The sequence below is a fragment of the Pan paniscus genome, chromosome 4 (genome assembly GCF_029289425.2).
Source record: "Pan paniscus chromosome 4, NHGRI_mPanPan1-v2.0_pri, whole genome shotgun sequence".
Taxonomy (NCBI): domain Eukaryota; kingdom Metazoa; phylum Chordata; class Mammalia; order Primates; family Hominidae; genus Pan; species Pan paniscus.
In genome coordinates this window covers 7,517,402-7,542,680 of record NC_073253.2, presented here as the reverse complement: position 1 = coordinate 7,542,680, position 25,279 = coordinate 7,517,402, and the positions used below count along the sequence as shown (strand labels likewise).

At 39.7% G+C, this 25,279-nt stretch overlaps 1 pseudogene; it reads left to right on the top strand.

Moving 5' to 3' along the window:
• Positions 1-28: 28 nt before the first annotated feature.
• On the top strand, positions 29-2,364 carry LOC129397724 (COX assembly mitochondrial protein 2 homolog; annotated as a pseudogene).
• Positions 2,365-25,279: the final 22,915 nt, after the last annotated feature.

Below are 25,279 nucleotides of genomic sequence, written 5' to 3'. Positions count from 1 at the left end.
CCCCAGAGGCGGAGGTTGCAGTGTGCCGAGATCGTGCTATCCAGCCTGGGAGGCAGAGCCAGACTCCGTCTCAAAATAATAATAATAATGGAGAAGGGGAAGGGGAAGGGGAAGGAAGAAGCTTGGGCGGTGGAGGGCCACCCCCGGGCATTGGCCACCTGTGGAGTGACCTGGCTCTTGGCTCCCTGGCAGCCAGCTTCTGGGTCAGGCATCTTCGTTGGTGACTGCCCCTTCAGCTCTCCTGGTGTGGCCGTGAGTGGTGTGGCACTGCCGTGACCCATCTTTTTGTCTTAAAGATGCATCCTGACTTACCTCCACACTTGCACACTCAAGAATGCAACATCGTGATTAACTTGCTAAAAGAATATCACAAAAATCATAGCATTCGAAAATTTTTTGGTCATTGCAATTATCTTGATCAGGCGATGAGAAAATAAATGCTTGAAGAATGAGTACATGGAAAAGAGGACCAAGAGCAGAGAGTATGGCAATTTGATGCAAAAGAGACTCTTTTTTTTTTTTTGAGACGGAGTCTTGCTCTTTCACCAGAGCAAGTGCAGTGGCTCAATCTTGGCCCACTGCAACCTCCGTCTCCTGGGTTCAAGCAATTCTCCTGCCTCAGCCTCCCACGTAGCTGGGACAACAGGCCTGTGCCACCACACCCAGGTAATTTTTGTATTTTTAGTAGAGACAGAGTTTCACCATGTTGGCCATGGCCAGGATGGTCTCGATCTCTTGACCTTGTGATCTGCCTGCCTCAGCCTCCCAAAGTGCTGGGATTACAGGTGTGAGTTGCTGTGTCCAGCCGCAAAAGAGACTTTTTAATTCTCCAGAGGAATCTGAAAAATAAATTGCATTTTCACTGGATGCCTTGGCTGAGAGAAGACCAAAAGGCTGTGGGTTGGCCCGGGCATGGTGGCTCACACCTGTAATCCCAGCACTTTCGGATGCCGAGGTGAGTGGATCACCGAGGTCAGGAGTTCAAGACCAGCCTGACCAATATGGTGAAACGCTGTCTTTACTAAAAATACAAAAATTAGCCAGACGTGGTGGCATGGGCCTGTAGTCCCAGCTACTCGCAGGCTGAGGCAGGAGAATCTCCTGAACCCAGGAGGCAGAGGTTGCAATGAGCCGAGATCACGCACTGCACTCCAGCCTGGGTGACAGAGCGAGACTCCGTCTCAAAAAAAAAAAAGAAAAAGAAAAAGAAAAAGAAAACGCAAAATGCAGAGTGCATAGCACATGGTAGATACTGACACTGCACTGAGTCTCTTACACACATCGTCTCATTTTACTCTCACAAAACCCCAGGAGTTTGGTATCTTTATTCTAATTTTTGAGAAACTGAGGCTCAAAAATATTAGGGATATGTCCAAGGTCACACAATGAGTAATTTGTAGATCTGAAATGCAGACAGATCTCTCATTCTGAGCCAAGTGCTTCGACAGCACAGAAGGTAGAGAAACAAAAGTTCCCTGTGGAGTTGTGGGATGCTTATTGAAGGTAGCTCATTTGGTGTGGAAACCAAAACACAAATGTGCATTAGCGGGAGTCAAGGAGGAAGGAGGAGGGAGGGGAGTAGAGAATTTCATTGAAGGCTGAAGGAAGAGAATGCTAAAGATACTAATTTGTGAAAAAAAAAACTTGGCAGTTTTAGTAATTTACTGGTATGAGGAGAAATAAAGTTAAGAGTATGAATGGTGTGGCGGCAGATCATATGAGAGGTATAGTGAAAATTTACAGAATCTGCTGACCCCAACGTCAACAAAATCAGTGGGGCCCAACTCTGTACCTGCCATGACCAAGTTTTAAATTTTTCTGTAGATAGGCTGTTCCTTCCAAAGCTTAGAGATTAAGCATATATATATATATATATATATATATATATATATATACACATAATTTTTTTTTTTTTTGAGACGGAGTCTCGCTCTGTCGTCCCAGGCTAGAGTGCAATGGCATGATCTTGGCTCACTACAGCTTCCGCCTCCGGGATTCAAGCGATTCTCCTGCGTCAGCCTCCTGAGTAGCTGGGATTACAGGCACGTGCCACCATGCCTAGCTGATTTTTCTATTTTTAGTAGAGACGGGATTTCATCATGTTGGTCAGGCTGGTGTTGAACTCCTGACCTCGTGATCTGCCCGCCTCAGAATCCCAAAGTGCTGGAGTTAACAGGCGTGAGCCACTGTGCCCGGCCACATTTATATTTTTTTAATTGAAGCCACTAGACCTCAGCATGTGGTCTAAACAAAGGCTCTTCTCCTAGTTCAGTCCGTTTTCCATGATATCAGGTTCTCCAAAGGATGAACCCAAGAGGTTCTTGTTAGCTGAAGACAAAGTGAAAGGCTGACAATGACATGCAAATTTAGTAGAGCAAAGAATACACATTTATAGTAGAATAATACAAGAATTTTTTCCTTTCTACCATACAAAAAAAATAATGCTTACAATGCAGGTACATTAATTTTATATTAAAAATATCCTTAGATTGACCTCTGATGTTTTGCTTTTGCACCTGCCGTAAGCCTTAAGGCATTTGGCATTCCCATTTTCACAAACCTAATTTAGTAGACTAAATAGCTATGCTAAGCATTTCACTTGCTTTCTATTATTCTTTGGCTGTAGACTATCACATAATGTGAGTGTTATTGATTTTATACATGTTAATTTCTCCTACCATGTACTATAGCAAGCTATACCTTTAGCATTTTTTTTTTAGGTTTTTGGCTTATAGGAAGGTATCTCCTAAACCATAAAACTTATCCCATATTATTTTCTTTTTTTCACAATTTATTTATTGAGCTTTGCTGTATGTAGCTTTTTGAAGTAGATTTTATAGTTTAGAATTGTTGCTTTCCTTTTTTAATCTTTCACTCTTCATTTTTATTGAGCTATGAATTAACTATTGTAGCGGTAAAACCATTTGTAATAGTCATAGTTTGATTGAGTGTACATAAATAAATAAAACCCCTACGTTAAACTGGGAAGTGACATCAGCCTCTTTTTATTTTTTCATTTAAGTTCTGAAAACACATGGAGATGAGTGTCCTTCGTTTCTACCTTAAATGGGTTGTTACAACTGAAGGTAATAGGGGCAGTCAGCACAAAACAAATGGGCAGCTACACACAAAGAACATTTTAAAGATAAAACATGGGTATTTAGAAGGTTGCTTCCATATGTGCTATGAGTTATGTATGAGTATCAAGGAGAGAAGACAGTAACAACTACCTGGTAATCATTTATGCTCTTATGGAGAACGATCGGTGACTCCATAATGTCCCCAAAATGAGGCAACAGTCTGTCACTGTAGCAAATGATGAGAGGGCCCTTGAGCTAGCAGGCTGGGGCACATTCTACAACCCCTTTCCTTTGTCCTGTAGGAAATTCAACTTTCACATATGAGAAATACTAAAGGAATTTTCTCAGCATTCACATAAAAATACTCTAAGAATAAAGATAAAAAAGGAATATATCAACTCTTGTAATCACTAGAAACATGTTGCTACAAAACAGATGAAAAAAGGAATGAACACTTAACATTCCAACATAAATTTTAAGGGTGTAATAAAACATAAAGAGACCATGAAGTGAAGTGCAAGAGCATGGGGAAGAGATAGCCAGAAAGTGCAATAGAAACTGGCAGAATCCATGAAAGAAATAGGATTTCAAAACAAAATCATTGTAGAAAAAAAAAAAAACTAAATTGTAAAGAGAACAAGGGAGACTGAACCCCAAATAATGTAAGGGTCGTAAAGGGTGTAAGTGAGAGAAGAATATGTAATAAGTCCTCTCCCCGTCCAAAAATCCAAAAACTGTAAAACATAGAATTAGAAAAAAGTTATTGCCTATATTAAGCCAAGATAGATCATCATAAGCACATTTATTTACATTACCGTGTAGTATATGCTTATATATGTTATTAGAATGTTCAACGCCAAGATATATCTGTGTATGGGACTAGGACTTTAAAGATTAAGAAAGCATTATTTGGGGGCTTAAGCAAAAATAGTGAACTTAGGAAAAAGAAAATCATTTTGGCATCAGAGTTTTCCACAGCAAAAGTTAACACCAGAAAATGGGGGGAAATATTGAGAAAGAAGAGAAGGGAGAAGCAAATGGTTATCCTTATCCTTGCAAGATATCTATCAGCTATAAAGTGTACAGTTATAAGCACCCATAATTGCAGGGAACACTGTTTACAGAAAGTTCTTATTAAGAGATTTACCACAGGACAAAGTTCAATCAACCTAGTTTTGAGTAGGTAAAATACTACCAGTAAGGCAAGAGGTAAGCATTCAATGCGTCATATATAGATTTAAGGGATACATGGTGTAGAAAATGTAAAAAGATATTTTACTGATGATTCTGATAACGTGCAAATGATTCAACTGTAACAACTAGGAGGCGAGAGTAAAAGAAAGGGGAAAGTAGGAATTAGCTCCCTGATTGCCTCATCTATAATAGCTGAGAGTAATGGGTTCATTTTAAATCTCAAAATTTGCCCATAATAGTATGAAAACATTAAGTGGCACAAAGGCAAATATTAAGAAATATCCTGCCACAAAAATCAAATAGTTCAGGAGAAGTTGAGAAAGTGAAAATAGCATAGAGTCTAATTTAATTGCCACTCATTGTGGGGAACCATTAGGTATTATCTAAATAAATGGAGAAAAATATAAATGCAGGTAAAATTACAAAAATAACAACCAGAAAACTACATCTTTCTTATCAATAAAAATAAATTATCATTTAACAATATAAAATATTTAATAATAATAAATACTAAATTTTACAATACATATACAAGAAATACACCAAAATCAAATAGAGCCAAATTTTTAAAAAATAAAATGGTCAACAAATACCAAACAGACAAATGCTAACAAATGAATTATCAACCTATTTTTATTGTCTTCTCCTTGCTTATTTTTTTAAATTCCTTTTAAAAATTTTGTTTAGATACTTTAAAATTACTCTTTTTATATTATTTTCTCTAATAATTCTAACCTTCTCGTTTTGTTTCTCGACATTTCTGCTATTTCTATCACAATATCTATTTTCCTTGAGTGTTTTCTTGTTGGTGGTGTTCTTTTCTGGTTTTTGTTTGTTTTGTTTGTTTGTTTTGGTTTTGATTGAAAGAAATACAACAATGGAAGCTCACACTACTGCAGGGTGCTTCTCCAGATTTTGCCTATCACTCATAATTCTACTTTTATTTACTTTTCAGATTCCTCAGTTAGTTGCTTATTGTACTTTTCATAGTTTTAGTTGTAATCAACATGTAAGATAGGCTACAGGGAGCTTATCCTGCCACAAAATACCAGAAATCCATCTTTTTTTGGTTTCTTAAAAAAAGTCATTTTGAACTTGTAATTTGTAGGAAGGAACGCAGATTTAGAGGCACACATTTTCCATGACATGGACAAATCATTTAACAATGTTAAGTCTCTATTTCAGCAAATACAGAAAAGATATGATTCACAGGACAAGAAAGCTGACAGTTAAGAACTTACATGCAAAGGCATTTCGACAAATAAAATAATCCATCCTACTCCTAAGAGAGGAAAATTTGTATTAATGAAACTTCTACCAGGTATCACTTTCACCTCAGTTAATCCACAAACATGAAGTCAGCAACATTTTGTGATAAACCATATCCAAATAGTTGATTGATGAAATGTCATTAATAGAACAGCAGTTATCCATGATTCAGTAAAAATTCATCAATCAACCATACAACAAACTTAATTCCATCTTATACTAAGCACATACACTACACTGAAAACTGTCAACTTCTGATGATCTAAAAATGTCTCTTCTATGACCATGTGATCACACTGAAATAAAGAATACAGAAAATTCATAGAGGGTCAGTTAAAAAAAAGCTTCCGTGAAGCAATAAACTTTCTTTAAAAATGCTAAAATAATAACATAGACTGCATAATATAACACTCATTTTACTGACATAATCTGTTGAGGCATTTTGTTAATCAAATACTTTCTTTTATATATACTTATAAATGTCATACCAGAATTACACATTTTCTAATGAAATACAAAAGCATAAAAGAATCATATTCATAAGTTGATTTAATCATTGTCTCGAGTTCAATATTACAAACAAGTGTAATTATGGTACAAGTACAAAACAAATGGTGATTAAAGCATGTCAGAAAACAGATGTTCCTGCATACAGATGGACAATCCAATTAATACTTCTCAAATAGAAAACAGCTATTTACTCCTTACTAATGAATGATATAATTATTTATCATTAATGCAGCTTGGTTTTTTAATGTCTCCATGAAGAGCTTAAATAAATTTTCCTAAAGATGCATTTGGGCCGGGCGCCAAGGCTCAGGCCTGTAATCCCAGCACTTTGGAAGGCCAAGGCAGGCGGATCACGAGGTCAGGAGATCGAGACCATCCTGGCTAACATGGTGAAAACCCGTCTCTACTAAAAGTACAAAAAAATTAGCTAGGCGTGGTGGCGGGCGCTTGTAGTCCCAGCTATTCGGGAGGCTGAGGCAGGAGAATGGCGGCAACCTGGGAGGCGGAGCTTGCAGTGAGCTGAGATCGCGCCACTGCACTCCAGCCTGGGCGACAGAGCGAGACTCCATCTCAAAAAAAAAATAAAAATAAATAAATAAATACATAAATAAATAAATAAGAAAAAAGATGTATTTGGATGGTTAATGTATTTTTAATGTATAATCATCTATTGTAGTTAAAAGATGATCAAATGTGCTGATTCACTCAGTGTCTATGTTTCAAATGCAGGACTTAAGGAACAATTTGCCATAAGCCACCAACTTATTGTTTTCTTTTAAATTATATATCTAACACGCATACACACACACACTATATATATATACAAAACATTAATAATGATGAAAATTTTGAGAATCATGAAGAATGGTATATATGTAATACATATGTTTTTTTACAAGAGTTTTCCAACTACTCTACTTTTTTTTTTAGTAGAATACATTAGATACTACAAAAGAAATGAAAACAAAATGATGTGGAATAGCAGGTAAGAGAGCTAAGAATCAGGCTAGCTACAAATAGAGCATTTGTAAATGAAAATTGAGATGCCATGGTGTGATGGCAAGCTCTCCTCCTGATAACACGAAGCTCATCCCAGCAACGGTGTTAGGCTTGCCTCGCTAGCATCAGGTAACATGATCATATCTCTATAGTTAGATTTTGAGAGATGGAAGAAAATCAGGATTCCTCAGCTTATAGGTGGCAAGAAGAACTTGAAAAGTTTTGATGGAAAGATCCAAAAATTATTCATGGATTTGGAAAACAAAACAAAACAGATTCCCAGAGGAGGAAATAATTGTTTAGCCTTAAGAAAAAGGACTGAAGAGAGAGTAATGTACAATAAGTACCTTATATATCTCCATCTCAGTTTTATATGCTATATATACATTTTATATGCACAAATTTTTGACATATATACACACTATATATATATATACACATAATATGAATAATTTATATGTAAATATAAAGATGGGGTAAAAACCCCCACCTTTATTTTGAGACTGACTACATGTTACATTAAACCGGAAAATAGTGGAATCTCTTCTTTCCATTTGTGTTGAAAAATAGGACAAATTCCCATTAATCTGATGTTGACATGGATATGTCCTGGAGCAATAGAAGGGCAGGGGTGGCCCTTTACATGCTCTCTACTTCTCTCAACCTATAATTCTCTGGTTATACATTCCTTTTATTAGAACAAGTCAATAAAATTGTCCATAAACAAAAGCAAGCTTTCCTCCCTGAATAGTTTGGCTCAAAGTATTGAGAAATGGAACTGCAAACCCAATTTTCCTCTTGGTTCCTTTTTGGAAATTAAAAAAAAAATCAATATCAAGAAGAGAGGTCTTTTGACCAGTGAAAAACACCTCAATTAATTGCATGTGAAAAGCAGCTTTTTAAAAAAATTTTTTTTATTTTTTGCTATCAGCTGCTAGTGACCATCCTGAAATGCCTGCCTGTCATTTGGCCCTGGGAATATTAGCACGTGACAGTGGAACTTCAGCGCCTCTGTTTTCCCCAATACGGAAGCACACAGAAATCACTTCTCCAGGTCAGAGGAAAAACGGAAAATGAAACTCACATTAGTGGAGTCAATTCCGACTTTATGAAGCGTCTACAGGTCTATTTCCTGGGCTAGTGCAAGGAAGTGTTCCCATCTGAACTTGACACATGAAAAAATTAAGGCACAGAGAATGAACGAGATTATGTATGGGAACACGTAGCTTTCCACCTCCAAAATTTATACTCTTTACTGCTACCTAAATCTGCCATGCCGATTAATTACCACAGATCCTACAAAGCATATGGCACATTGATGACTAAGCTGTGATTACTTTATGTTTTATGGAAAGTGCTGACAGCATTGATATCTGCTTTGCCATTTTACCGTATCAGCCAGGACAGGTAGTCATTGCAATTTGTTATTGTAGCCTGATTCCCCCACCAAGCTATTGCCAGGTAACAGTTTATCCTTTGTAGATAAACTCACCTTCCTGTCTCCCCCAGAAAAATCCCTGATTTTACTAGGCTTGTTTAGCAAACTTCCTACTTTTAAAATGTAAGTGCTGAACCATTCATCATTGGTGTAAAGAACAGTTCCACAGGATGTGAAATTACATAATAATGTGTAGATTTCAAGCTTCAAGAGCAATCAGAAGGTTAACAAGAGAGCTTGTCAAGAAACTAGAACACAGATCAACATTTGAGGTATAAGAAAAACACATACCGGCCGGGCGCGGTGGCTCACGCCTGTAATCCCAGCACTTTGGGAGGCCGAGGCGGGTGGATCACGAGGTCAGGAGATCGAGACCATCGTAGCTAAAACTGTGAAACCCTGTCTCTACTAAAAATACAAAAAATTAGCTGGGCGTGGTGGCAGGCACCTGTAGTCCCAACTACTCGGGAGGCTGAGGCAGGAGAATGGCCTGAACCCGGGAGGTGGAGCTTGCAGTGAGCCAAGATCGTGCCACTGCACTCCAGCCTGGGCGACAGAGCGAGACGCCGTCTCAAAAAAAAAAAAGAAAAACACATATTACAAGGGTTAAGGGTCCCTAAAATAAGGTAAGAATTAATCATTGTTATAGCATAGGTATAATTATAGAGATATAAGGATTATCATATAAATAATTCATTTTTTCTAAGAATTTTTGAATTATTTATATTGGTTTCATCAAGATTCTATTTTATATAGTTTCCCCTTTTCTGTTTTACCTCAGACAGCAATTTTTTTAAAGTTATTCTCAAAATTGATGACAATTAAAACCTCTTGTTCAATTAAAAATAACCTGTCTACAGACTAAGACTTATTCCAAGATCGTAGATATCAAAGAAAGCGTTGAAGTAAGTTTTCTATTAATTAAAGTTTGGAGTTTTGATTTTTATCCTTAGACATTCTAAACTATGTATATTGTTTTGAAAAACATAGGAGTCAACAAAAGCCACTTTTCTCTAGAGTTTGTGGGAATTTTCATTAAAGTCTGTTGAAGTACAGAAATCTCGTTTGTTCTTCATCTGGGTCTCCAAGCGGTGGACAGTGAAAGCCAAAATAAAATGTGACTGATTGCACCCCTGCCCAACAGAGATAGCAGTACACTGCCACATGCATCCTATTGGTAAAAGCCCAGCAGCTGGATGAATAACATGCGGGCATGCAGGGAATAACTTGTTTTCTTAGATAAAGGAAGTTGACATAAATAAAGGATGCATTTAAAACCTCTAACCAATCTTAGGTGGGAAAATTTGAGGGCTGCATTTTTTCAAAGTCTTGGTAAGATAATATACACAAAGGAGTAGCAAAATTCTCCAATATTTATCGTTAGCTCAGGGTCAAACTGTCCTATTTTTATTCAAAATGGGGAAGAAAGAGATACTGGGATCTTGGAAAAGCATAGGGTGGAGAGTCAGAAAGAGAGAGGTTTTGTTTGGAGAAACTGTTATTAACATAATTTAAGATCTATTATTTTTCAATAACTATTCTCCCCCATGGCAAATAGGATAGTTTAGATTCATTCTTTATGGTTAATTCTCTCTGCAGTTCTGAAAGGAGGTGTTATTATTCCCACTTCACAGGTGAGCCATCTGAGGTTTAGCTTGATTGAATGCCTTGCTCAAGGTCACCCAGCCAGGTCATGCCAGAGTCAGATTTTGGCCCAGGTCTTCCAGACTGCTAGCTCTGGGGACTTTCCTCCAGATCCCACAGTGTTGCACTTCAAGTGGGCATCTCCCAGCAATATAGAAAATTAAGGCTTATGATCTATAATTTCTTTAAATGGTAAGTTCTAGTATTATCTCCAAAGTTTATAACTTACTTCACTTAAGAATTCAAGACACTTCAATTGAATTTTAATAATTTAGAATTTATTGGGCAAGAACCAGATTGAATGGTTCAATTACTAGCTGAAAAAATATCCAGTAGAATGAGTTTTATCATATATATTACAAGGACATATGAGTTATATTTTTTTATTTTTATTTTTTACTTTTTGAGATGGAGTCTCACTCTGTCACCCAAGCTGGATTGCGTGGCAGTGGTGTGATCTCAGCTCACTGCAACCTCTACCTCCCAGGTTCAAGCGATTCTCCTGCCTTGGCCTCCTGAGTAGCTGGGACTACAGGCAGGCATCACCATGCCTGGCTAATTTTTGTATTTTTAGTAGACACGGGGTTTCACAGTGTTGGCCAGGCTGGCCTCAAACTCCTGACCTCGGGTGATCTGCCTGCCTCTGCCTCCCAATGTGCTGGGATTACAGGTGTAACCCACTGTGCCTGGCTGAATTATAATTATATCCAATGTATTATATAATATAGAACACATGATATTATATATATATATGTATATATATACATGCGTATTCAAAGGGTATACATATCCTTTGTATAAAATATATCCTTTTAAAAATTATAAACAAAATCATTTCATTTTTTATTAGTCTTATTAATAACATTTTAGAAAAGTACTTTCTACTATTTAAGAAGAACTATCATATGGTTTCTATGTGTTCACATTTGGGAATCATTTCTTACACTTTTTTCCTTCAGACTGGGCATTTTCTCATTAACTCTTCTTCTTAAGTTACCTCCTTTAATCCTCAGAAGAGCTGGTGGGGGAACAGAGAAGGGCCAGTCGAAAATGATGCTTTCCAACTTGCAAATCCTGCTGAAGATAGCACATGTGATAAGCATGGCCCTGTGAAAGATTCTGGCAAAGGCTGGGATTTCTCATGCCCTGGAAGTTGGGGTGTGGGGAGGGTGGAGTTTATTAAAAATACAGATTTTGGCCGGGCATAGTGGCTTACGCCTGTAATCCCAGCTCTTCGGGAGGCCAAGGCAGATGGATCACTTGAGGTCAGGTGTTTAGCCTGGCCAACATGGCAAAAGCCTGTCTCTACCAAAAATACAAAAATTAGCTGGGTGTGGTGGCACACACCTTTAGTCCCAGCTACTTGGGAGGCCTGAGGCAGAAGAGTGGCTTGAATCCAGGAGGTGGAGGTTGTAGTGAGCCAAGATCACGCCATTGCACTCCAGTCTGGGCAACAGAGCAAGACTCCATCTCAAAAAAAAATTAAATAAAAATAAAAATTAAAATTAAAAAATTAAAAAAATACAAAAAAAGAGTGTTATATATGATGCATACTTATAATTCAAAAAATAACTTTTATTCTCATTAAGAATAGCTCATGTTAATTATAGATATTATAAAAAAGATAAAAAGAATTATAGAAAAGAAATAATCACCTATATATACATCATTTTAAAAAACCTTCTAATATATTTGGTGGAAATGATTCCAGTCTCAAGGTTTTTTTTTGCTGTTCTTAAATACACACATATTTTATTATATGGCTGTTAATTCATATATGTTAATCTGCTGTAACAAATACTCCCCCTTAGTGTCTTAAAAAGGAATCACATTATTGGAACCTCACACAACAATCTGAATGAAGGTAGGGGTTTCAGCTTGTCAAGGGGCTCTGTTCCACACAGTCTTTCAGGGATCCAGGCCATGAAGATCTTGTTATTCAACGTGAGTTTGTCAGACTTGCTCTATCCTTGGTATTTTCACCCTCTGTCTGGTTAGAAAGTAGAAAAGGAGAATGTAGAAGACAAAACTCAATCTCACTGCCCTGGACTAGAAGGGACATACATGCCTCTTGTTCTTATTCCATTTAAATGAACTCAGAGCCACAGCCACATTTCACTGCAAGACAAGTTGAGGAATGCTGGACACTCTGTCCCATCTACAAGTCTAGTTTACTACTGAAAAGGGGATAAGGGCCGGGCACAGTGGCTCACACCTGTAATCCCAGCACTTTGGGAGGCCAAGGTGGGTGGATCACGAGGTCAGGAGTTTGAGGCCAGCCTGGCCAACATTCATCGTCTGTACTAAAAATACAAAAATTAGCTCAGTGTGTTGGCAGGTGCCTGTAATCCTAGCTACTCGGGAGGTTGAGGCAGGAGAATTGTTTGAACCTGGGGGGTGGAGGTTGCAGTGAGCTGAGATCATGCTGTTGCATTCCAGCCTGGGTAACAGGGTGAGACTCCATCTCAAAAAAAAAAAAAAAAAAGAAAAGAAAAAGAAAAAGGAGTTGAGACCTGATGGATACAGCAAAATTTCCACCATTGGCAACTTTGGTCATATTTTCACTGTTGAGTAATGTTCTGTAACCTACAAAAACCAGTTCATTGATAGAAACATAACCAGTACAGTATAAATAAAAAACATTTTATTTTACCAGCATTTTTACCTCTCTCTGATGTATCTTCTTCTTTTCCATTATCACACTGACAGGTTCCTTTCCAGCTGACAGAGCTTTTAAGCCAGTTACAGATTTTAGGCACTAACAAATGGTCTCTTTTAAAATGGTGTTTTAAAGGCAAGACCAATCTAATATAAAACAAAACAGTCAATGTCATATTCAATTTAAAGCTATGTGACCTTCCTACTTCTCTCTCTTTCCCCTTCACCTTGTGTAACTAAGTTTTGTCTGTTTTATTAGTCTCAAAAAACAGCTTTTCTGTATTGATGAAAAAAGGTACCCTTTTACATTTATTCATTTTGTTAATATCTGTTTCTGTTTTCATTAATTCCTACCGTTCACATTCTTAGTGATTGTTTTATTGCTCTTTTTCAATTTCTTAGCTTGAAAACCTATTTCATACTTTGCATACTCATTAATTTCTTTATGAATGCATTCACAACTATAAATTTTCCTTTAAACTCCAGGTTCATCTCACAGTTTCAAAAAGCTATTGTCATTCATATATATATGCACACACACATACACACACACACATACATATTGTTTGCTTTTAATTTCTGGTTTTATTGCACTTTGGTGCAATATTATTTCTCTGAAATTTATTATGCTCTGTAAACATGGCCTGTATGATATCAATGATTGGGAACTTTGAGCCCTTGGAGATCAGAAAACTTTAATATTCAACCCTAATACTGAAATTACATTTTGAGTATGGAATTCTAATCCAACTTATTTCTCTTAGAGATTTCAAAATGTTTTTATTGTCTTCTCATATATGTTGCTACGTTTCTGAATTCTAATGTTCATTTTGTGCATTTACATTATTGCGCTTTGTCTTTTTTTCTAGAAGTTGAAAAGATTTATATTTTATACTTGGTTTTCTGAAATTCAATTACATATGCCTACTTGATCATTTTTTAAAAAGTACTTTCTGATAAATTCTGAGAGTCCTTCGAAATTTCTGCCTTCTCCTCCCCTCTAGAGCCTTCCCTATTACTTCTCTTCATCCCGCTTATTCTCTGCACCCTCTATTCCCTCTTCTGAGTGGCACAGGAGATGAATGTTAGAATCTGTGAATCTGTTCATGATGCTTCTTAATATTTCTTTCTTACTTTGTCTTTATCCTCTCAGGTCACCTTCTGGAAGAATTCCTCACCCGAATCTTCTGGTCGGCTAATTTTTTCTTCAATTGTGTCCATTATGTTATTCAGCTGATCTGTTGCACTTTTAATTTGCGTGAGCAAGTTTTTAATTCTCACACTTCTTATTCACACGAGATCCGCCTTCAGCGTCTCTGAAGGTCCAGCATGTGGACTTCTCATGGCTGCCATCTGGTTGTTCAGTTATCTGTGTTTCACTGGGTGGGCGTCCTCCCCTCAGTTCTCACGGTTGTTAGTTCTCAGTCTGACCACCACATTAGAATTTGGCTCTCATCTGTATGAGAAACCCTGTTGCCTTCATTTGTAGGCTTCCTGGGAAAGGGAAGGAGGGCTTCTGGGTCCTTGGTTGTTTCCATGAGAGCAGGAGAAGCCTTGATCTGCTGTGAGCCGTGCCATCTTGGCAATGAGCCGTAATCCCTTCCAGCCTGGGGCCCTCTAACCATTTGAGGCACTTCCCTGCTTTCAGACCCAAGCTCTCACACCATCCAGATAGCCCCCTTACAACAACCTAGCCCAACAAGGTATGCAGCTGGCATGCTGTGGAGCATGGGCAGGAGCAGCTGGAAGCCCCTTCTGGTGTCCCTTCCCAGGTTTTCAGGGCCCCTCCTGCCACCGCCTCTAATTAAGGTGTGATTTTGTGCTTTTCCCACAATTTCATAAATTTTTAGTTTTCTATTTCAACACAATTGATGTCTGCCTTAATATCTTTCAAGGATTTCTCATAGTTTTTAGAGCCAGTGGATGCTTTCTTGTTTTCCATCTTGTTTTGGATTTTTAAAAAAACTTTCAATCATTTCTAGAAACTTGGAGTATGAGAAGCTTCACTGTGGTATGGATATCCCTACCTCTGCTAGATAAAAGGAACCTGAACAAGTAAAATAGACAGGGGACAAGACAAACGTGGGGAGTCCATGCCCTGGCTTTATTCATATTGAGATTTCTTGACTCTTGGAACATAGCTGTTGTTCACATGAAAAGAAAGCATTAAGGTGAGCCAAAGAAGATTTAAGATTTGACATTTCAAATACATAGCAAATTTATGAAAAGAAGAATATTCAGGGATAATGCAATTTCAATTGACTAAAAAGAATCAAGGAGAGGTCAAGAAGGATCCATCTCCATCTGCCACATTTGAGCTGATAATCAATGTGTCACATATTAATTGAATATCCATCCACACATGTACAACACACTGAATCAGCTATAAAAGATAGGAAGTAAAATGTGTAACGATATAAAGGCATGTGAAGTTTAAGGCATGAAATACTGCATTGGCTAGGGTGTTGCTGGATACTCTATCCAGCAGACTCCAAACTGTACAATGCTTAATCACAGTAAGACTTTACTTGTCATTCACATGACAGTCCAAAGCTGGCCCATGAGGGTGGTCATTCCCTGTGGTCATATCGGGATTTTGATTGAGAGAGGTCTGCCATGTTCCACATAAGGCTTTTATGGTGGTTTGGTTGTATCCATTCCAATCTGCTAGAAGGGTAAAGAGTATGACTAGCACCTGTGGGAAGTTTTGGAGACCAGGGCTGAGACATGGAAGTGGCACACATCACTTCTGTTCCAACTGTGCTATCTAGAACCTCATCACAAAGCCAGACTTAACTGCAAGGGAGGCTGGGAGATGTTGTCTAAATGTGTGCTCTAGAAGAAAATGAGGACAAGGATTCTGTGAACACCGGCAGTCACCGGCACAACTTGCTTTGAGTAAAAGGAAAAAGTCCAATAAGGTTGTCCTCAAGGATAAGCTGAGGTTTGTTAGACAATAGTGCCACGTCAACAACAACAACAAAAACCCTAGTAAGTATAAGCCTACATGATTGGAACTAGGAGAAAGCCTACTACCTGGTGTGAATGCCAAAACATGACTCTCACCTTTAAGCGTATTCCACCTTCTCCAAAGAAACAGTCTCTTTAAAGTCATCAGGTACCCCAGCAGAGGTAAGGAAGTGATAAGTTGAAGGTGGGAGCCTGTGTTAAAAAATGTGCTCCCGTAACTGTGCTGCCATGACAACAGCAACAACAATAATTATCCACTCACAGTTCTGGAGGCCGGAAGTCGAAAGTTGAGGTGTTGTCAGGGCCATGCTTCCTCTGAAGCCTCCAGGAGAGGATCTTTTCTTGCCTTTCCATCTTCCAGTAGCCACAGATTGTTCACTTCAATCTCCACCTGCACCCCACATGCTATCTTCCCTGTGTACATGTGTCTTCACACGGTATTCTCCTGCGTGTGTATATGTGTGTGTCCACATGTTCTTCTTAGAAGGACATTGGTCATGTTACATTAAGGCCCATTTTAATGGTTCTATTCTTAACTTTATGACAACTGCAAAGAAGTCACATTGACAGGCACTGGGGCTTAGGTCTTTGACACATCTTTTTGAGGGGACATAATTCAATCCGTAACAGAGGGCAACAAAGGGAACTCTGCTTTGCCAAGCAGAACTGTGGGTGATGGACCTGAGACCTTTCATCTTGCTAAGGTACCAGTGAGTGACTCCTTTAGCCGATATATTTCCACAATGGAAAGTAAAGCTGTCTCAGGAGAAACCTGCCTCTGTAAGTCTGATAAGATCTGCAGTCTTTCTTCTGTCTCCTAGTTTGCCATGAAATGGCCTAAGAATCTCCCTTGCTACTTTGCATGATCAATAAATGTGATTTTATGAGGAGAATGTACAAAACTACAGCCTCTTTTCTCCTGGGACTTTTCTTCCTTCCTTCATTATTCTTGTCTAATTGTATCACTAGGATACAGACAAGATCTTTAGCTTTTGACTCAGCTATGACCAGCCAATTCTGTCTGCTGCTACCCCAGCAACTGTGGTCTCTGCCTCTAAATCTGCCAAGTCAAACAGCAGCCAGTGCAGCCTTCATCTGGGCTCGGTGTTTTATGGGTGTGAGAGCACCATAAGGAAGCTGAGCCGCAGCCAGAAGAGGAATTATCGCCGGATTGACATTTTATCTGTGGGGCATTGAGTTATTCTAATGGATGTCATTAAATTTCCCTTCTCTTCATGCCTAATTTTTCAGGGAAGAGCACCTTCGGATCTGAGAATTGTTTCTTCAAGCCATGTGGTTGAAAAGAGAGCAGACATATTATTTTTACCGCCCTGACACCCAGCCCCCAACAACTGAAACTGGAAATATGCAAAATGCCTTGGACTCACCCATTGAATTGCTTGGTGGGGCGACGGGGACTTGCTATCCTAGTGCTGGGAGACGGGATGCAGTTGTCATGCCTGATACACTGTACACACATCTTATGGTTCAGGCTTTTGGTGGAAAGCACATCAACTAAGGTAGTCATTTAAATATCAACTAATTTACTTTTTAATATTTCTCTGAGAAAAATCCTCTATAATAATATGAGGAAAACATCTTTGTTTAAAAAAACACCCTCACTAAATTGTTTTGGCAGAAAGAAAAAAAGTACATTATAAAGCATTTAAGCAGTGAACAAAAGTACCAAAATGGCAAAAGAAAATATGACTCTAAACCCCATCATCAGGGAAAACAAATCATTAATATTAAGTAAACATTACTTCATGTTTTTGTGCATATATACAAATGCTAGATAGGGGATGTATGAATAGTTAGACAAACAGGTAGAAATAAATCCACTTTTATAATTATTTCTCTATGACTTTACCCATATTATACTTTATTGAATTAATATAATTTTATAGTATGTCTTAACACTTGTTGTCAATTTCATCTCATTGTTTAAATTTTTCAAAATGCCCATTGTTATTCTGGGATGTTTATTCTTCTGTAAGAATTTTATAATTTTACTTTTGGAGTTAATGACTGCATATCATTGAGATTTCCCATTTATTAATGTTACTTGTCCTATGTTCGGTTCTTTTATCCTTTGGCAAAATGTTGTAGTATCATCCATTAAGTGCTTGTACATATTTTGTTTGTTCGGTTCATTCTTAAATATATTATCGTTGCTATTGTGAATATTTGTTCCTAGTATAATTTTAACAAATAATTTATGCTGTTATTGATGTTTATATGTTCATCTTATAAATGCATCTTGCTCTTTAATTTATCTGTTAGCTCTCTCAGTTGTAGACTATTTTCAACAGTCTACAATTATGACACATTGGGTCCTTCTGTTTCACTCCTTACATACTCTTTTTCAGTCATATTATATATTATATCACATATTACTCAAATATTTAATACTAGTGAAGATAGAAAATATAATATTCTTTACTTAATGGGAATTCTCCCATTTACAAATGGTTTTTGCATGTGTTTTGATTAAATACTTCTCATCTTCTACTTTACTAAAGTTCTACATTTGTTAAAAATCAAAAGTGAGTTTTGAATTTTATTCCAATATTTACAATCAATATGTTCATTTGGTTGTTCTTTCGCTCATTGTTGTGGTGAATTATAATTGATAGACTTCCCACTGTTATGCCACTCTTTGTTTTTAGGAGACAAATCCTAGTGTGTCTTGAAGACACTTTTCATAATTATACTGCTGAATCCAATTTCCCCATTTAAATTTAGACTTTTTGTATCTACTTCATGGTATATACGGTATGTAATTTTCTTACTCAGTTCTTATTCAGAAATGTTATCAAGGTTATATTAGCCTCATAAAGAGAAATTTTACTCTACTTTGTGGAACAGTTAGCATAAGGGAGGACTCATGCAATGAATGATTTACTCCCACACAGCCAGAAGCCTTCTGGCCCTGGTATCATTTTGGGGTGAAAGATAAGGTTAAGATAAAATGTTTTGCTCTCTATTCCAAATGTTTTTTTAACGATGGTTAGGTTATCTAGGTAATCGCATCTTCTGGAATCTATTTAGCTATTTTTTAGCTTTCTAGAAAATTATCCATTTAGTCTGTAGTTATCTATATTGTACGATTCTATTTTCTATGCTTTCAGATGTATTGGCATCATGTTATTAAGTTATGGTTTTCATACTCTCCCCTCCAGGTGCAGCTGTGACCTTCCATGGATTCCTAACATTATTCATTTGTTAATGTAGGAGAAAGCCTAATACCTGGTCTGAATGCCAAAACATGACTCTCATCTTTAAGCTTACTCCACCTTCTACAAAGAAACAGTCTCTTTAAAGTCATCAGGCACCCAAGCAAAGATAAGGAAGTGATAAGTTGAAGGTGGGAGCCTGTGTTCAAAAATGGACTCCCGTAACTGTGCTGCCATGACAACAGCAACAACAATCATTATCCTCTCACAGTTTTTGTCTTTTTCTTGATTACCTTTGTTAGTGTGTGTCCATTTTATAGTATTTTCAAAACACTAGATTTTGGTTTTAAATATTTCTGTTTTCTACTCCTGTTCTTTGTATGTTACTCATTCTGTTTACATCATTTCTTTCCTTCTATCATCTTTGGATTTAATTTGCTGTGCTTTTTCTTATTTCTTCAGTGGGAATGTTGAAGGGAGGTCCCCCGATCCGAGTCACGGCACCAAATTTCATGCGTGTCCGTGTGAAGAGACCACCAAACAGGCTTTGTGTGAGCAATAAAGCTTTTAATCACCTGGGCGCAGGTGGGCTGAGTCCGAAAAGAGAGTCAGCAAAGGGAGATAAGGGTGGGGCCATTTTATAGGATTTGGGTAGGTAAAGGAAAATTACAGTCAAAGGGGGTTTGTTCTCTGGCAAGCAGGAGTGGGGGTCGCAAGGTGCTCAGTGGGGGTGTTTTTGAGACAGGATGAGCCAGGAAAAGGACTTTCACAAGGTAATGTCATCAGTTAAGGCAAGGACCGGCCATTTACACTTCTTTTGTGGTGGAATGTCATCAGTTAAGGTGGGGCAGGGCATATTCACTTCTTTTGTGATTCTTCAGTTACTTCCGGCCATCTGGGAGTATACGTGCAAGTCACAGGGGATGCGATGGCTTGGCTTGGGCTCAGAGGCCTGACATTCCTGCCTTCTTATATTAATAAGAAAAATAAAACAAAATAGTGTTGAAGTGTTGGGGTGGCGAAAATTTTTGGGGGGTGGTATGGAGAGAGAATGGGCGATGTTTCTCAGGGCCGCTTCAAGTGGGATTAGGGGCAGCGCGGGAACCTAGAGTGGGAGAGATTAAGCTGAAGGGAGGTCTTGTGGTAAGGGGTGATATTGTGGGGATGTTAGAAGAAACATTTGTCGTATAGAATGATTGGTGATGGCCTGGATACGGTTTTGGATGAATTGAGAAACTAAATGGAATAACAGAAGGAGAAAAACAGGTGTAAAAGGTCTAAGAATTGGGATGACTCAGGATATCTGATTAGAGTGCCTAAGGAGATTCAGCATAGTCCTGCCAGCAAAGATTATTTATTTACTTCAAGAGTTAAGAGTGGCAGTTTGGGGATAGCACCAGGAGATATCAGCTGTGATGGCTTGGAAAAACAGTGTAAACCGGCAGTGTAAACAAGAGCAGGGCGTGTATGAGTAGTTGAGAATGGTGAATAGGAGTATGACTAGACAGAAGATAGTAGGGATGACAAGTTTTTGGGGGCACAGTCTAAGTTGGTCTGGTGTCTGGAATGAGACTGGGGCCTAATAAAAAGAAGCATCTATACAGGAGCTTAAATGGGCTGTACCCTGTAGCATTCTGAGGACAGGCCTGAATTCTGAGAAGGGAAAGTGGTAAAAGTATTGTCCAGTCCTTTTTAAGTTGGTGGCTGAGCTTGGGGAGATGTGTTTTTAAAAGACCTTTAGTCCGTTCTACTTTTCCTGAAGGCGGAGGACCGTAAGGGATATAAAGGTTTCACTGAATACTAAGAGCCTGAAAAACTGCTTGGCTGATTTGACTTATAAAGGCTGGTCTGTTATCAGACTGTATAGAGGTGGGAAGGCTAAACTGAGGAATTATGTCTGACAGAAGGGAAGAAATGACTGTGGTGGCCTTCTCAGACCCTGTAGGAAAGGCCTCTACCTATCCAGTGAAAGTATCTACCTAGACTAAGAGGTATTTTAGTTATCTGACTCAGGGCATGTTGAGTAAAGCTAATTTGCCAGTCCTGGGTGGGGAAAATCTTTGAGCTTGATGTGTAGGGAAGGCAGGGGGCCTGAATAATCCCTGAGGAGTAGTGGAATAGCAGATGGAACACAGAGAAGTTATTTCCTTGAGGATAGATTTCCACGATGGAAAGGAAATGAGAGGTTCTAAGAGGTGAGCTAGTGGCTTGTACTATAGTATAACCTGCCTTTGCTGGTGTGTGGCAATTAGGCCTGGTGGAACGGCCATCAATAAATCAAGCGTGATCAGGGTGAGGAACAGGAAGGAAGGAAATTTGGGGAAATGGGGTGAATATCAGGTGGATCAGAGAGATATAGTCATGGGGGTCAGGTGTGGTATCAGGAATAATGCGGGAGGCCAGATTGAAGTCTGGGCCAGGAACAATGGTAATTGTGGGAGACTCAACAAAGAGTGAGTATAGCTGAAGGAGCCAGGGAGCAGAAAGTATATGCATCAGGTATGAGGAAGAAAATAGATTTTGGAAGTTATGAGAACTGTAGAGAGTTAAGCATAGTTTGTGATTTTGAGGGCCTGTAAAATATTAAAGCAGCGGCAGCTGCTGCATGCAGACATGAGGGCTAGGCTAAAACAGTAAGGTCAAGTTGTTTGGACAGAAAGGCTACAGGGTGTGGTCCTGGCTCTTGTGTAAGAATTCTGACCGCACTAACCATGCCTAGGAAGGAAAGGAGTTGTTTTGTAGAAGGTGTTTGGGTTTGAGAGATCAGTCATACACGATTGGCAGGGAGAGCACGTGTGTTTTTACGAGAATTATGCCGAGATAGGTAACAGATGAGGAAGAAATTTGGGCTTGATTGAAGTAATGGGGGCTGTCTGTGAAGCTTGGCGGCAGTACAGCCTAGGTAATTTGCTGAGCTTGATGGGTGTCAGGGTCAGTCCAAGTGAAAGCAAAGAGAGGCTGGGAATAAGGGTGCAAAGGAATAGTAAATAATGGGTTGTAGAGGCAGGTATTGAGGATAGGAGAGTATATGGGTTTGGCACCACAGGGTGGATAGGCAAAACAATTTGGTTGATAAGGCGCAGATCCTGAACTTAACTTGTAAGGCTTGTCTGGTTTTAAGACAGGTAAAATGGGGGAATTGTAAGGAGAGTTTGTAGGCTTTAAAAGACCATGCTGTAGCAGGCAAGTGATAACAGGCTTTAATCTTTTTAAAGCGTGCTGCGGGATGGGATATTGGCGTTGAGTTGGGTAAGGGTGATTAGGTTTTAATGAGATGGTAAGGGGTGCATGATCGGTCGCCAAGGAGGGAGTAGAGGTATCTTATACTTGTGGGTTAAGGTGGGGGGATACAAGAGGAGGACGCAAAGGAGGCTTTGGATTGGAAAGAAGGGCGGCAATGAGATGCAGCTGTAATCCAGGAATAGTCAGGGAAGCAGATAATTTAGTTAAAGTGTCTCGGCCTAATAAGGGAACTGGGCAGGTGGGGATAACTAAAAAGGAGTGCTTAAAAGAGTATTGTCTAAGTTGGCACAGAGCTGGGGAGTTTTAAGAGGTTTAGAAGCCAGGCCGTCAATACCCACAACAGTTATGGAGGCAAGGGAAACAGGCCCTTGAAAAGAAGGTAATGTGGAGTGGGTAGCCTCCGTATTGATTAAGAAGGGGACGGGCTCACCTTCCACTGTGAGAGTTACCCGAAGCTCGGCGTCCGTGATGGTCTAGGGGGCTTCCGAGGAGATCGGGCAGTGTCAGTCTTCAGCCGCTAAGCCGAGAAGATCTGGGAAGGAGTCAGTCAGAGAGCCTTGGGCCAGAGTTCCAGGGTCTCTGGGAGTGGCTTCCAGGTGAGTTGAACAGTCTGATTTTCAGTGGGGTCCCACACAGATGGGATGCGGCTTAGGAGGAATCCCAGGCTGCGGGCATTCCTTGGCCCAGTGGCCAGATTTCCAGCACATGTAGCAAGCTCCTGTGGGAGGAGGTTCTGGAGGAACGCCTGGCCACTGCGGTTCAGGCATTTGGAAGTTCTTGTGTGCTAGAGATGTGGCTGGGGTTTGTCTCACAGTGGAGGCAAGGAGTTGCAACTTTTTTCTGTAATTGTACACCTTGAAGGTGAGGTTAATTAAATCCTGTTGTGGGGTTTGAGGGCCGGAATTTAATTTTTGGAGTTTTATTTAATGTCGGGAGCAGATTGGGAAATAAAATGTATATTGAGAATAAGACGGCCTTTTGACCTTTTAGGGTCTAGGGCTGTAAAGTGTCTCAGGGTTGCTGCCGAACAAGTCATGAACTGGGCTGGATTTTTATATTTGATGAGAAAGAGCCTAAACACTATCTGATTTGGGATAAAGAAAAAGAAGCATTAACCTTGACTATGCCTTTGGCTCCAGCCACCTTTTTAAGAGTAAATTGCTGGGCAGGTGGAGGAGGGCTAGTCATGGAAAGAAACTGTAAGCCCGACCAGGTGTGAGGAGGGGAGGCGATAAAAAGATTATAGGGTGGAGGAGCGGAGGCTGAGGAAGAATTGGGACCTAGCTTGGCCTGGCAAGGGGGGAAGAGGTCAGATGGGTCTGTAGAAAAGGAAGATTAGAAAGACTCAGCGACGCTTGGGGTTGGGACTGAGGGCACAGGCGGGAGGTAAAGAAGGAAGATTTGGGAAGAGTTGCACTGGGCACAGAGACTAGGAAGGGACTGATGTGTAAAAGAATGCCTGGATGTCAGGCAACTCAGACCATTTGCCTATTTTATGACAAGAATTATTTAGATCTTGCAGGATGGAAAAATTCAAAGTGCCATTTTCTGGCTATTTGGAACAACTGTTGAGTTTGTATTGGGGTCAAGTGGCATTGCAGAAGAAAATAAGTCCTGTAGGTTTTAGGTCACGTGTGAGTTGAAGAGGTTTTAAGTTTTTGTGAACACAGGCCAAGGGAGTAGAAGGAGGAATGGAGGGTGGAAGGTTGCCTATAGTGAAGGAAGCAAGCCTAGAGAAAAGAGAGAATAGAGAAACAGAGGGGAGGGGTTCGGGGGTTCTTACCTTCCAGAAAAGTGGGAAAAGGGGTTGGGGTGCAGAGATAAGAGGTCAGGGCATGGAAATAAGGGATTGGGGCGCAGAGATAAGAGGTTGGGGTGTGGAAATTAGGGATTGGGGCACAGAGATAAGAGGTTGGGGCATGGAAATAAGGGATTGGGGGTTCTTGCCCCGTAGAAAAGTGGGACTTGCCGCTAAGGGTGAAGGAGAAGGGGTTGAGGGGTACTTGCCCCTCTCCCAGAAAAGCAAAGAAGGGGTAGAGACAAGGAGAGAAGGGGTTGCGGTACTTGCCCCTTCCCCAGAAAAGCGGGACTTGCCGCTAAGGGTGAAGGACCAAGGCAGGCGTCCCTGCATGGTCTGACACCCTTGAAACATGGGTGTATAATCAGAGAGGCTTCCCTGCAATGATTAAACACCAAGGGGAGGCTGCCTTCCCAGTCCGTGACCGGCGCCGGAGTTTTGGGTCCACGAATAAAACGTGTCTCCTTTGTCTCTCCCAGAAAATGAAAGGAATTGAAATTAAGAGAAGGGAGAGATTGAAGAGTGGAAAGGAGAAAGTGGTTGAGGGACAGTGAGAGAGGTTGGAGAAGAGAGTAAGAAGAGGCCGCTTACCTGATTTAAAATTGGTGAGCTGTTCCTTGGGCTGGTTGGTCTGAGGACCTGAGGTCATGGGTGGATCTTTCTCACGGAGCAAAGAACAGGAGTACAAGGGATTGATCTCCCAAGGGAGGTCCCCCGATCTGAGTCACGGTACCAAATTTCACGCACGTCCAGGTGAAGAGACCACCAAACAGGCTTTGTGTGAACAATAAAGCTTTTAATCACCTGGGTGCAGGTGGGCTGAGTCCAAAAAGAGAGTCAGCGAAGGGAGATAAGGGTGGGGCCATTTTATAGGATTTGGGTAGGTAAAGGAAAATTACAGTCAAAGGGGGTTTGTTCTCTGGCAGGCAGGAGTGGGGGTCACAAGGTGCTCAGTGGGGATGATTTTTGAGCCAGGATGAGCCAGGAAAAGGACTTTCACAAGGTAATGTCATCAGTTAAGGCAAGGACTGACCATTTACACTTCTTTTGTGGTGGAATGTCATCAGTTAAGGTGGGGCAGGGCATGTTCACTTCTTTTGTGATTCTTCAGTTACTTCCGGCCATCTGGGAGTATACGTGCAAGTCACAGGGGATGCGATGGCTTGGCTTGGGCTCAGAGGCCTGACACACTGATTTACAGCCTTTCTTGTTTCATAATCTTGCAATATTTAAGTCTTTAAATTTCCCTCTAACCATGCCTTCAATTTCAAGCCACATTTTGGTATGTACTGGCTTACTG